The sequence below is a fragment of the Sciurus vulgaris genome (genome assembly GCF_902686455.1).
Source record: "Sciurus vulgaris genome assembly, chromosome: 1".
NCBI lineage: Eukaryota > Metazoa > Chordata > Mammalia > Rodentia > Sciuridae > Sciurus > Sciurus vulgaris.
The window spans coordinates 197,321,746-197,335,291 of NC_136461.1; the positions used below are offsets into that span (position 1 = coordinate 197,321,746).

The following is a 13,546-nucleotide window of genomic DNA, read 5'->3' on the forward strand; positions in this document are numbered from 1 at the left end:
GACCTGGTATTGTGATACCTCCTGCGTCATCTTTCTTGCTAAGGATTGCTTTGGCTATTCTGAGTCTCTTATTTTTCTAAATGAATTTCATGATTGCTCTTTCTGTTTCTATGAAGAATGTCATTGGGATTTTAATAGGAATTGCATTAAATCTATATAACACTTTTGGTAGAATGGCCATTTTGACAATATTAATTCTGCCTGTCCAAGAGCAAGGGAGATCTTTCCATGGTCTAAGGTCTTCTTCAGTTTCTTCCTATGAACTTTTAATTTAACAAATGCTCATGTGGCACTTTCTGCCAGTGTCTGTTCCAAATACATTATGAACATTAGCTCATTCTTAACTTCATGGTAGCCCTCCAAAGTCAGCAACATTATCCCTGCTTGACAGATGAGAAAACGGAGACAAGGAGATCAAGCAAATCACCCAAGTTCACACCCAGTGCCACAGCTACTGTAGCACAGGGGTGGGAGCCGCTAGCTGGGCCCTGGAATTTGAGCTTGGGATGGCGAGGTCTGGCATCCATTAAGCCTCAAAACCTGCACTTAAGTCCTACAACAGCCCTACAAGAGTGTTGCCGCATATCCTCAGGACACCGAGGCACAGAGGAGGTAAGCTTGCTCCAGGTCACACACACAGAGGTGACAGGAACACAGCTGGAATTTGCTTTTGTCTGACTTCAAAGCAAGGGCAGGCTGAGCTAATTGGTTGGTCCACAGAGCAAGACGTTCTACCTCTGCAGGTGCAGACGCTGTGAGTGCTTTCCCCAGGTTTCCCGTTCTGGACCCTGAGTCCCACCCCACCCCAATACACTTGACTTCTTCTTCCCTTTTCTATTTCCACACTCTTCCTTGCTCTTGGCTTACTGTCATGCTTGGCCTCTGGAGGATGTTGGGGGGCTTCTTTGTCTTCAACTATTATGGGAACGTGGCTAGGCCTTTCCATTCCTTTCTTGGGACAGTTACTTACCGGAGGCTGCTTGGTGTCTAGTGAGCCATGAACCAGCAGTAGGAAAATGGGGTGCAGGCTGCAGCTATGCCTCTTGCCCACCAAAGAACTTGGACAAGCTGTGCAGCTGCTCTGATATTCAGGGTTCACATTTAGAGTTGGCTATGATTTAGGGTTGTGGATTAATTTTTTAATTTAGTTAGTCTGTAAAATAATTATAAGAAATCTTAGAAATAGGTACCCTACCTGTTACTATATCATGGGAAATGCTTAACTCTGTAGAGCTTAAGTTGGGAAATCACTGAATTAGGTAATACTGGACTTTGTATGATTATGTGTAGCCAACAGGATCAGTGTATTAGTTTCCTACTGCTGCTATAACAAATTACCACAAACTGGGGGCTCAAAATATCAGAGATTTAGTCTCTCAAAGTTCTGGAGAGCAGAAGTTCAAAGAGTCAGCAGGGTCATGATCTCTCCAGAGACTCGAGGGGAAAGTCCTTCCCTTTCTCTTCTCAAGATTCTCCTGGCTCCAGCAACTTGGCTTGACCGAGAACTCTAGTCCTCCTTGGTATTCAAATAGCCATGCCTCTGTGTCTCCATATCTTCTCCTCTTCTGTCTCTTACACTTGTCATTGGATGTAAGGTCTACCTGGCTAATCCAAGATTCCTAACTTGATTACATCTGCAAAGATCCTTTCCCCAAATAAGTCACATTCAATTCATAGGTTCTGGGGATTTGTATGGGGGCATGTCTTTTGAGGGGCATTATTCAACCCACTTATAACCAGTAATAACTTCAGAACATTCTAGTATGGGCCTGGCACTGTGTTAAGCACGGCAGGGATGCAGAGAGGATTAATAAGAGATGCTACCCTAGGAGACTCCAGGCTCATTTGGGAATCTCTCCTTAGTTTCAGCCTCCGCACTGAAGCTTCCTCCCTCCCTCCCTTACTCCCTTCCTTTCTCAGACTGGTTTATTGAGATACAATTGAGATCCAGTACCATTTACCCCATTTAGGTGTTTCCATGGAGAGAGGCTTAAAGAGGGAAAATGACCAGTTAGAGTACACACAGAGAGGAACTGGCAAGGCCTGGATTTGAACCTGCGTTCTCCATTGCTACAGCTTGTGTACTGAGCCACCAGTTCTCACAGGGCCCCCGCCCTTCCTCTAAGGGCTGTTGATTCCTCATCTATCAAACAAGGAGCTGACAAGATGCTTTCTGGAAGCACTTGAGCACAGATATTTGAGACTCCTAGGATGGGGACCTGGGAACTCTTGAGTCACAGGAACCCTTGGGTGGAGGAGAATATTCTGCAATGGAATTTGATATGTCTCCTATACCCGTGTAGCCTCTTTGTGATACATTGCCTGTCTATCTGTGACACGTTGCGTGTCTATTTTCCTGGTTAAGTGGATTTACAGCTCATAATGTCACATTGCAATTTAACTAATCCTCAAGCAATGGACGATCAACTTGAATGATTCCTCTGAGAGGCTGCCGGCTGAGGATCCCATCAATGAGGCAAGCCCCAGGGAGGCAGGAATGCTGACTGACACGTCTGCAGCTCCTGATGCTACTGCTTTCCTGCTGGTTGAGGGGGAAATGAATGGCAATCCAAGTACATGAGTCATAAGATTGATCGAAAGACCTAAAACATTATTATGGCGTTTCATCTTTGGTCACAATGAGTCTTCTCGAGTGAATATCATTTCTTGAAACAGCTGATGGGACAGTGAAGCCATTGCAGTTTTTAATGGCAGGACGTTAAAAAACTAAGCTTTTATGACGGTGTCAAGTATTGAGACATTCAATCCAGCCCCTTACGAAGTTTGATTAAATTTGAAAATTTGGAATATATAAAAATAAAAAGCTATAATTGATTGGTCAAACACTTGCTCCTTGCTATGGTGAAAGTGGCTGAAGAAATGTCTGGAAATGACAGGGAGACACATTAAATTGACTCTTTTCGTTTGTGTGTTATTTCTGCAATCCCACAGTGCTGGGGACTCGAACCCGGGCCTCGAGCATGCGAGGCAGGCACTCTACCAGATAGGCTATATGGCCTGCACTGGGTCTCTTTTCAATACTATTGGAAAATGCATAGAACTTGTTGCCAAAGGGTTGAAGAAACAATTATTAAAACAAACAACTTAGTTGGAGAGTTTGAAACAACGCGTTTCAGCTAATTCTATTGCCAGGTTTTTTCACCTCAGTAGTGATGTCGGAGCACCCTTTTTTGTGACCCCCTAAGAGGAAAAATGTAGCAGAAGGAATATGTTATCAATAGTCAAGGAACCCCTTAATCAAAACAGTGCTTTTGGTATTTGTGTATCACTAGAATGGAAAAATAGATAAATTTCGTGCGCTAGCACTTCATGCGGAATTGATCTGCTGCGCTGTCTATAGCAAGCTATCGAAGCAAAGAAAATTAAAGTCACAGGAACACAGAGCATAATAGGATGTCATTGAGGTGAATCACTGTGCCGAGGCAAAGTATTTAAAATATAGCAGAACCCTTATAATCCTTGTGGTTAGACAGACAGTGAGTCTGAAAATCTTTTGTGCAATCAGAGATTTCCTCTTTGTATTTTGGAAAAGCATTTGAAACAGCAAGGGACCATAAAATCAATTGTTCCAAATAATCCAATCTTTTTTAGGATGACAAGTGAGAGTAAGCCTCAGCAGATACATTAGAACATTCATAAACACACCCTCAAGTTGTCCCTTAGGGTAATAGTCTCCTAAATGTCATGATTTAATAATGAGTGAGACAATAACTGATTTACTAATTTTGTGAAGAAATTTGTAGGGCTGACCTTCAATAGATTAATGGGCAAAGAAAATGTGGTACATATACACAATGGAATATTACTCAGCTATAAAGAAGAATAAAATCATGGCATTTTCTGATAAATGGATGAAGTTGGAAAATATCATGCTAAGTGAAATAGGCCAAGCCCAAAAAACCAAAGGCTGAATGTTTTCTCTGATAGGTGGATGACGATATATAACGAGGTGGGGTGGTCAGGGGGAAGAGAAGAAGGAAGGAACTTTGGATGGTGTAGAGAAAAATGGGGTGGGAGGGGTTGGGGGACAGAAAGATAATAGAATGAAACAGACATTATTACTCTATGTATATTTATGATTACATGGATGGTGTGAATCTACATTGTGTACAACCATAGAAATGAAAAGTTATACCCCATTTGTGTACAATGAATCAAAATGCAGTCTGTAAAAGAAAAAAAAAAAAAAAAATTAATTAAAAAAAAAAAAAAAGCAAAGGCAGCAGGGCACAGTGGCCCACACCTGTAATCCCAGTGTCTTAGGAGGCTGAGGCAGGAGAATCGGGAGTTCAAAGCCAGCCTCAGCAATAGTGAGCCACTAAGCAACTCAGTGAGACCCTGTCTCCAAATAAAATACAAAATAGGGCTGGAGATGTGGCTCAGTGGTCAAGTGCCCCAATTTCAATCCCTGGAACTGCCCCACCAAGAAGCAAAGGCATTCTTTTGCTTCTCACTCATCCCAAATACTCTACAGTACCTTATGTTAAACTACATTTGGTCCGAGGATGACTCTGTTCCTTGATTCTCTACTTAAGGACCTGTAATCTAACTAAGCATTCAAACAAATTGGAAATCTAACTAAGGAGCTCCTTCTTCTCCTCCCCGCCCCCTTCTTTTTCTTCTTCTTCTTCTTCTTTTCACTAAGTTGCTGTGGCTCCATCCTCCTGCTTCAGCCTTCCAAGCCACTGAGATTACAGGTATGTGCTACCGTACCCAGCCTAAGGCTCATATTCTTTGCTCAATTAAACTCTGTTAAATTTAATACATCTAAATGTTTTCTTTTAACATTTATTAAATTGCCCATTAAGTGGCAAAAAAAAAAAAAATGAAGAATGAAATTATGGCATTTGCAGGTAAGTGGATGGAACTAGGGCCTGTCATGCTAAGTGAATAAGCCAATCCCCAAAACCAAAGGCTGAATGTTCTTTCTGATATGTGGATGCTAACACACAAAGGGGGGTGGAGAATAGAAGTCCATGGATTAGACAAAGGGGAATGAAGGGAAGGGAGGGGGATGGGAACAGGAAAAACAGTAGAATGAAGAGGACATAGCTTTCCTGTATTCATATTTGAATACACAACCAGTGAAACTCCACATCATGTACAACCTTAAGAAAGGGAAGTTATACTCCATGTACGCATAATATGTCAAAATACACTCTACTGTCATGTATATCTAAAAAGAACAGATGAAAAAGTTTAAAAAAAAGAGCATAAAGGTTAAAAAAAAACAAAACTTTTAGGGCTGGCTGAAAATGTGGCTAGGGGTATAGCTCTTGCCTAGAATGTGCAAGGGCCTAGGTTCAAGCCCCAGCACTGCAAAGAAAAGAGAGAGAGAGACAGAGAGAGAGAGAAGAAAAAAAATTGTAAACCACAATGAGATATCATCCTACTTCATCCATATGGCTAACAAGAAAAGTGCAAATAGTACAAGAGTTGGTGAGAATGTGAAGTGATCATACATCTCACAGATTGGAAGCATCCAGGAAAGTTTTACGTAAGTAAATCTAATGACCCAACAATTCCACTCTAGACTGACAGCCAACAGAAATGCATACATATGTTCACCAAAAGGAAGTCACTGAAATGTTCACAGCAGTGCTATTTCTAGTACTTCAATACTGGAAATTAGTCAAATGCCCAGTAAAACGTTCTGTTGAGCATTCACACAGGAGGACACTGGGTGAATAATTTGTGATCACACTTAGCGATTGGGGCAAGTCTTAGAAATGAAATTTTGATCAAAATAAATCACACACATAAAACAGTTCTTCTGATATGATTCTACTTATAAAAATTTAAAGCCTGTCAGTCCAGTGACTGGGGAGGCTGAGGAAGGAGGATCTCAAGTTCAAAGCCAGCTCTGCAATTTAGTGAGGACTTAAGCAACTTAGCAAGATGCTGTCTCAAAATAAAAATAAAAAGGTCTGGAGATGTGGTTCAGTGGTTAAACACCTCTGAGTTCTAAAAAAAATCCCTGATACCAAAAAAAAAAAAAAAAAGTTTAAAAGTTAAAAGGAAAACTCTGATGAAATTAGAATAGTGGCTACCTTTGAGGTTGGGTCAATAACTGGCAAGGGCACAAAGACTCCTGTGGATGAAGGACATGTTCTACTTCTTGAAAAGGGTGTGTTTATATTATGAAATGACACTGATCTATTCTCTTGTAATAAGTGTGCGTTTCTGTGTGCATATTATTCTCGAATAAAATGTCACTTGTTCTATGAATACTGTGTTTGAGCACTGATGTTTTAAAAACATTTTCTATGTTAACCCTGTTGAATGTAATGAATGTAGCTTATATTTCTCTTTCTGAAAGTATTGAAATAAAACATTCTAGCCTGTTTGAACCAAATGAAATGTCTCAGTGCATACTGAATTCATTTGTTCAAGAAAAAATGACTTCTAATAAATTGTGGGAAAAACAGATTGTTTTCAGGGAAGTTAGAAATTTACTAGCCAAATTTTACCAAAGCCTTTGCATAGTTAGAATTAAAAAATGAGCATTTTGGATGAAATACTCAAATGAAATGAAATGCTCAAAAGTGCTGCATTTCTTTCATTTAGATCTACATTTTTTTGAGGCATCTCTTCCAGGTAGGGCAACCATTAAAAGCAAATTTCAGAAAAAAAACTGAATTTTAATCAAACCATCAATTATTATATCAGAAAGATTAAACCATATTGAAAAAAATTAGGAAACCATGTTCAAAATCATATTGCTGTCACTATAATAATTTTTATCATTAGCATTTTTTTAGAAAAACAAAATGTAGTAAGGTGTTACCCAATAAAATAAACTATTATAAATCACTTAATTCATCTTGATTTTAACTTATAAAAATAGTTCTTTTAATTTATATAATATCAATAATACACTGAAAAATAGTCTATATCTATGAATTAACAATACATAGGCCTATGTTGATGGTCATGTTGTGCACATTGTTACTGATGTGGGACCAGATCCCAGAAAGCTCAGAGACTGCTGGTCTACCCTCGCCTGGCCTTTAGTAACATGCTGTCTTAGCCAATGTGAATTAGGAGCCAGAGAGAGGAGGGTTTGAGTCCTGATTCTACTAAGTACAAAATGTAAGATTTTGAGCAATGAATTAATGGATGTGGATTTTTTAAATTAGTGTAATAATGTCTATCTGAAATAGCTGGGTTTACCCAATGGGTCACTCTGTGTAAGTATCTTAGCACCTTGACTTCTATAAGAAGTAGAATCAGGGGCCACTACCACAGTCAGGTAATCATTTTCCAGTGCTTTCCAAACTTGCCTCATACTACAGATCTGGGTGATTGTTGAAAATGGTTAGGTGTCACCTTGGATTCTCCTGGGTGGGGACTTAGAGCTTGTATCTTTAGAAGGTCCCAGTGGATCTCAAGTGAGTTTGAGAAAGGCTGATTTAGGAGTTACTGAAGTCCTCTTTCCTCTAAAGATTGTTCTCTGAGGACAAGTCTTATCTCCAAAGCCCCATGAGCTTATGTAGGACCGTGCCTGTCACTCATGGTGTCTGCAGAGAGCTCTACAAGCTACTGGGTGGTGAAGGGAAGCAGGTGGGGGAGGTGAAAACTCACAGCTGGAAGGCTGAGTAAAAGGTCCCAGGAGGCAGAGTATCACAGTGGGGGGATGGGAGAGATGGGAAGGGACAGGGCAGGAACTTGGAAGTGGAAGGATAGTAAAGGAGAATTAGGTATGCTGGAGGCACTCTGGGCAGGCTGTGAATCATTGTGACATAGGTGCCAGATGAGAATTGGGACATGAAATCAGATGGGTCCAGGAGGAGGGTGGACGAGGTGCTTTGTGGTTTAATCCTGATGAGGATCCATCTATCTACTCCATTCCCATTGGAGAGAATTGGTCCTTGAATTGCATGAGGGTCTAGCAGGCTAAAGGTTTGGAAGGTGCCTGGTTCTGCAGGTTTACCCAGACCCGTTGCTAAATAAATGCATGCACATTCAGCGTGCATTCAGGCAACCAGGCTAAATCTTCCTCTGTCATTTTGTCTTTTCCCAGTTCCTCACCCTACATCTCCAGGGACAGCCCACGTGGCCCGGCAAGGGCTCTTCTCCAGCCCGATGCTCTGCTGTGTCCTGACAGCCTGAGTTGCCCTCAATTGAAGGTGTGGATAATTAAGGTAATGAACACTTTTCCACTAGCTGCTGAAAGCCTCATTAATCTACACACATGTTGCCACAGGCTAATTATGGCGTCAAGGGTGGGAGGATCAACAAAAATAACTTCAGAAATTCATTAATCAGACTTAGTCAAGCACGTTGTTCAGAACTGAGAGTTCCTTCCTGAAGTGGTCAGAGGATTAGATTTTTTTTTTTTCAGAGACATGAAAGGACTTCTTAAGCAATATTTGGGAACATCTAGGTTATTGTACTGGCATTTGTTACTGCAGTGGTTGATGGTGATGGAAATAGTCCAGACTTCAGGGTGGAGGATTCTCTACAGGCTACATATGCTAAGGTGGGTGATGAAGGTTTCTAAACACAGAGGAGGGAAAAGTGGTCACCAGATCACACAGAGAAGCACCCAGGTATGGCAGAGATGGCTAGTGCCACCAACGCTTCATTTTCTCCTGGCTATTTCACAGATGCCCCTGGAGTCAGGTTGGAGCCATGTGACAGTTTACTGGTAACCTCTGGCATTCTCTTCTTCTGCCATGGCAGCTTCACAGGACACTATCTCAAGGACAAAACAGTAAGACAGAGTAGGACAGCAGGGCCCAGGCTGGACTTCATGTGCATGAAAACAAGGTTGTCCTCTGTTGAGCCACAGAGATGTCCTGACCCGTTCCCGCTGCAGAAGTTGTCCCATCCCAGTGACCATGCTAAGGCTAAGCACGTTTCTTTTTTGAACATGGTGGTTAGACTAGTGGTCCTGTGATACCCTCGAGAATGTCATTTCTGCCCCCAGAGGTACTGCATCATCTCAGCCCCTGTGCCCAGGGCTGAACTGCTGCCGCTGGCTGGTTTTGACGATGGCCACACTTTTGCCTGTACTGTCACCTTGAGCAGTTTTGCCAAGGTCATCTTTGATGCCATCTCCAGCTACCTGACACCCGATCTCTGGAAAGACACTGTGCTCATCAAACTCCCTATTAGGAATTCACCACCATCTTGTGAAAAATCACACCAGAGTCTCTGTGGACCCAGGCTCCAACTGTGGCTACAATATAGGGTTTTGTACAAGAAAAATAGTGAGTGAAACCTGTTAAAAGAAAAAAGAGAGGAACATCTTGCTTTCAGTACAACCTTCTGTGGGATCCATCATGAATAGTTGGAGTCTTTTCTGGAAGAGTTGGGGTCATGGGTTATGAATGATAAACTAGTTACGTGGATTCTAAGCTACTTGAATAAGAGTTTAACCTAAAAAGGCTGATTAGAGGATCAACTGGGGCTCTGAAGACATTATCTCTGCTCTGCGAGATCAACACTTCTACAAAGGCTTCGGTGCACCTAGAGATCCCCTGCTTTTCGTGTCTTAGGGTGCCACAGAGGAAGGAGAGACCGAGTATCTTGAGTGACAGATTCAGAAGTCGGGCAGCTAGAACCAGGCCTAGAATGACAAGCTGGGAGGAGGGCACCACGTGAATGTGTGGATGCCGTAGACTGGAACTACAGACTCACAGGGGGATGAGGTTCACAAGCTTCGAGAACAGCCAGGAGTGGGTATTATCACAGAGTAGAGTCAGACGGTGGATTCAGGGTGGCCTGGGCTGGAAGGTGGCGAGTCTTGGATTCCACCCTCAGGAGTTTAGCCACTGGGGATCCATGGGTCATATTTGAGAGAGGAAGTGACATGATTTGATGTAGGTTTTTTTTTTTTTTTTTTTCCTTGTTGCTTTCACTCCTTTTTTTCAGTGCCAATATCCAGTCTCTCTTTTCTTCCCAGCTGTGGGAAGGCTACCTGTGGGGCACCATCAGGTTTTAAGCTTCATGAATTGACACATTTAATTCTCACAAGAGCTGTAGGAGGAGGGTCAACTGTCCTTATTTACAGGAGAGAACCTGGGGCTCAGTTTCATTGATCCCTCCCGCTTTCTGGTCAGTGTGGCAGGTGAATGGGAAGCCTCAAAAGCCCCGTAACCCCGTAACCGGGGGGGAAGGGGGGGATCCATCTGGGAGAGTTGCAGGAAAGAGGACCCTGAGTCATGATCAAGCCTTTCCTGAAGGCCATGCTGATGGTCTCTTCACTCGTGTGGAACAGTGGGCCAATTTGAGTTTGGATTCTGCACAAGTACACTAATTTGTGCCAATGCTAGACACCTCTGCATTACTGGGTGCATAGTGCATAGTCTGCTCAGGATTCTGAAATGAAATAGCCTAAGCTGAGCGTCTTCCATGGCAGGCGTTGGTTTGTACAGTTCTGGAGGCTGGGCGTCCCAGCTCAAGGTGCTGGCTCCCTTGGTTTCTGGTGAGGGCCTCTTCACACGTGTGTGTATGAAGTAGGCGTTGGGGAGAGAACTCTTCTTCTCAGGCCCCCTGAGAAGGTTGGGTAGGACTCCCTCTGAGGATTCCTTTAACCTCACCTCCTAAAAGCCCTGTCTCCAAACACCATCACGGTTCCAGGTTAGCGCTTCCCCGTGAGGTTTAGGAGCACAGACCAGTCTGCGGCAGGTGCCACCCGTGGCTGTCTCTCCCGTAGCAGCTCTGTCGCTTGACGTCTGAGAAACCGCACAGCTCTCCCTTCTTTGCCTTCTGTTTCCTTCGCTGGGTTCTTCCTCGGCCTCCCCGTTTAGACTCTGCTGTTCCTCGAGGCTCTGGCCCCGACCTCCCTGTGCTCTTTCTGCCAGCGTGTTGGATCCGTCTTCCTGAGCCGCCGCCTGCCCTCCGATGGCTCCGTGCCCTGAGTCCCCACGACGCCCACGTTGCTAGCCCACGCTCGGTCCCGTCCTGTGGGCCCGGCCTGCACTTCCAACTGCCCATTCTTTCCTCGTTCAGCACAGCTCGCTGCAGCCGGGACCGCTCCCGTCCCCTCTTCTGTCCCCTGGAGTGGGGCTCACCGCCAGGGGAAACTGTTGAGGCCTGACTTGGGGTCCCGCTTCCTTCCCCACTGCCCTCCCTTCTTGGAGTCCTCCTGAAGGCATGACTTTGCCACTCATGCCTTGACGGCTCTTCTGTCCTTCCTCCTGACCGCCACTCCCGTGGTCCAGCTTCCAGCACAGGTCTCTGGAAGGCCCCAACAGCAGCCTGTCTCTGAGCCTCCAGATGGACGTTCCATCTTTTTCTCAGTGCTACGCCCATACCCTAAATCCCATTGTGCTCCTCCCTTGCTTCATATTCTTCCAGGGCTCTCCACCATCACCAAGGAAGCCCAGACCCCTGCCGGGCTCCGAAGGTCTCTGCCTCAGGGCCCTGCTTCCTCTTTGGTATCGTTCTTCCTATTCTCAGGTAGCCCTTGAGTTTTGAAGGTGACGAACCTGGACGAGTCCCTGAAGGGAACCTGTCTTCTCTTCGCTGCTCCTCTGGTTCAGGTGCCTTCCCCCGCATCTTGCTTGGGTCACGTTCTTACCTTTTCCCTCCTTACAGGTTACTGTTAATTGAGAGAAGGCACTGGATCTTAGTCCTTGGTGTTCCTGTGCCCAATACATGGTGGCTATTAACTAAATGCACGCAGAAGCAATAAAATTGGTACCAAAGAACATAGGCCAGATCCAGATCACAGGGTTCAAGTCTTAGGTCTAATATTTCCTACTCTGTGACCTTGGGTACATCATTAACTTCTCGGTGCATTTGTTTTGTTATCTATTAAAAACATGGATAACAGAACAGTTGCATCCAGAGTCTCCTGGGAATGAAGTGACTTAACATATGTAAAGTCCTTAGGATTATGTCCAACACACAGTCAGCGCTCAGCAATGGTTAGCTTTGCCAGGGCAGTGGCCACACCTATAATCCCAGTGACCAGGGAGGCTGAGGCACGATGCTTGCAAGTTCTGCAATTTAGCAAGAACCTGTCCCAAAATGAAAAATACAAAGGGCTGGGGATATGGCTCAGAGGTGAAGTGCCCCGGGTTCAATCCCTAGAAACTACCCAAAGAACAAATGAGCAAAAAACAATAGTTAGCTTTTATTATTTCTTAAGTGATTATAGACTAATATAGCCAAGGTGTTAGTGTTTTACATGCAGGTTTTATTTTTATGAATCCCATAGGTAGGTATTAGTTTCATCTGTTATTAATGAAGGCCAGAAAGCCCATCTTCACTCTTACCAGGAAGATAGCCAGAGTTGGAGCCAGGACTCAAACCAGGGTCTGCCTGGCCCTAAGCCTCCTTCTTTTCTGATCAACTCATCTCAAAATCCTCCAGGGCTCTAACAATTTCTTATTCCCCAATAATCCACTTCCCTAAAGATCTGCTTAGGATGTTGGCAGAGCCAAGGGAAAGGATGGGCAGTCTGGAATTCAGTTGCAAAGTCTCCCAATTCTTTGCTGAAGTTGAACGCAGAGCCTTCGGTGTTTTCGTGAAAGGAGAATCTTTGTGAAAGCAGAGATACTGGCTCCTTTAAGCCCCAGCTTCAGCTCTTAGAGACCCTCCTTCCATACTCCGCTTTGGAGGACACAGGTTTGACTTGTTAAGAAGTCAGGCTGGACATCTCCTTCCACTGGCGGGGTAACTGCAGACCATGAGTCCAAAATCACCTTTGGGTACCAGAGGATCACCACTGTACGTAAAGGCTATGCTAACATACAGGTGCTGCAAACAAGCTGTGGATCTGAATTGGTTGGTGCCCCAGACCCTTGTGAAGTTTTTCCTAAGAGGTGGACAGTTTGTGAAACTCTGTCTTGCAAAACGACATCAACAACAAGGCAATAGGGATTTAGGATTTTTCAATTAAAATGACCACATCTCCCTTCTCCATCCTCTTTTGGGACTTGATGCCCCACTCAGAAGAAATCACACTCTTAGAAGTGGTGTTAAGAGTTGGGATCGAAAGGACAGCTCCCAGCCGTGGTTTGGGTGTGTCTGTCTCCCTGGACTCCGGAGCTGAGGCCAGAGATTGACTAAGTGTAAACATGGATTGAAGCAGTGAGCTCAGAGGTGGAGTGTGCAATTCTAGAACATTAATAGACCAACTCATAACACAATCAGACAACCGTCCAAAAGTCAGCAGCAAAACAAACCTTTAAATTGGAGGTAGAGTGACAGATAATTTTCCTAACTGATAGACAGTATAATTTGGGACCATAGATTGAGTCCCAGTGTAAAAGCAATGTGTTGGCTCAGGACACATTGGAGGGTCATTGGTTCCCCTTCTTGGCTAAATGATGGACATGGATAGAAACAAGATGTTTACCTTTTTAATGGAGATCCCTGGGAAAATCCTCAAATGAGTAAGCCTGAGATCCCTGGAAGTGCTTTGGGATGGGTTTGTCCTTCTTGTGGGGTCCCAGATGAGGTGAGAGATCAGGATCCTGGTTATTAAGGCAGGTGGGCTTTCGATAGCCCCACTTCCTCAAGGTGGTGTATGCAACTACAGGGGCAGCCAGTGTCTCCACAGGGGTCC

At 44.1% G+C, this 13,546-nt stretch overlaps 1 long non-coding RNA gene across 4 annotated transcripts in view; it reads left to right on the forward strand.

The window, feature by feature from the left end:
* LOC306669218 overlaps positions 1-9,482 on the forward strand; it is a 32,354-nt gene extending 22,872 nt beyond the window's left edge. For all 4 annotated transcript variants that reach the window (XR_013766061.1, XR_013766062.1, XR_013766063.1 and 1 more), the window contains 2 exons: positions 8,045-8,165; positions 8,631-9,482. This is a non-coding gene — a long non-coding RNA (uncharacterized lncRNA). The remainder of the gene's footprint in view (positions 1-8,044; positions 8,166-8,630) is intronic.
* The last annotated feature ends 4,064 nt before the right edge of the window (positions 9,483-13,546 follow it).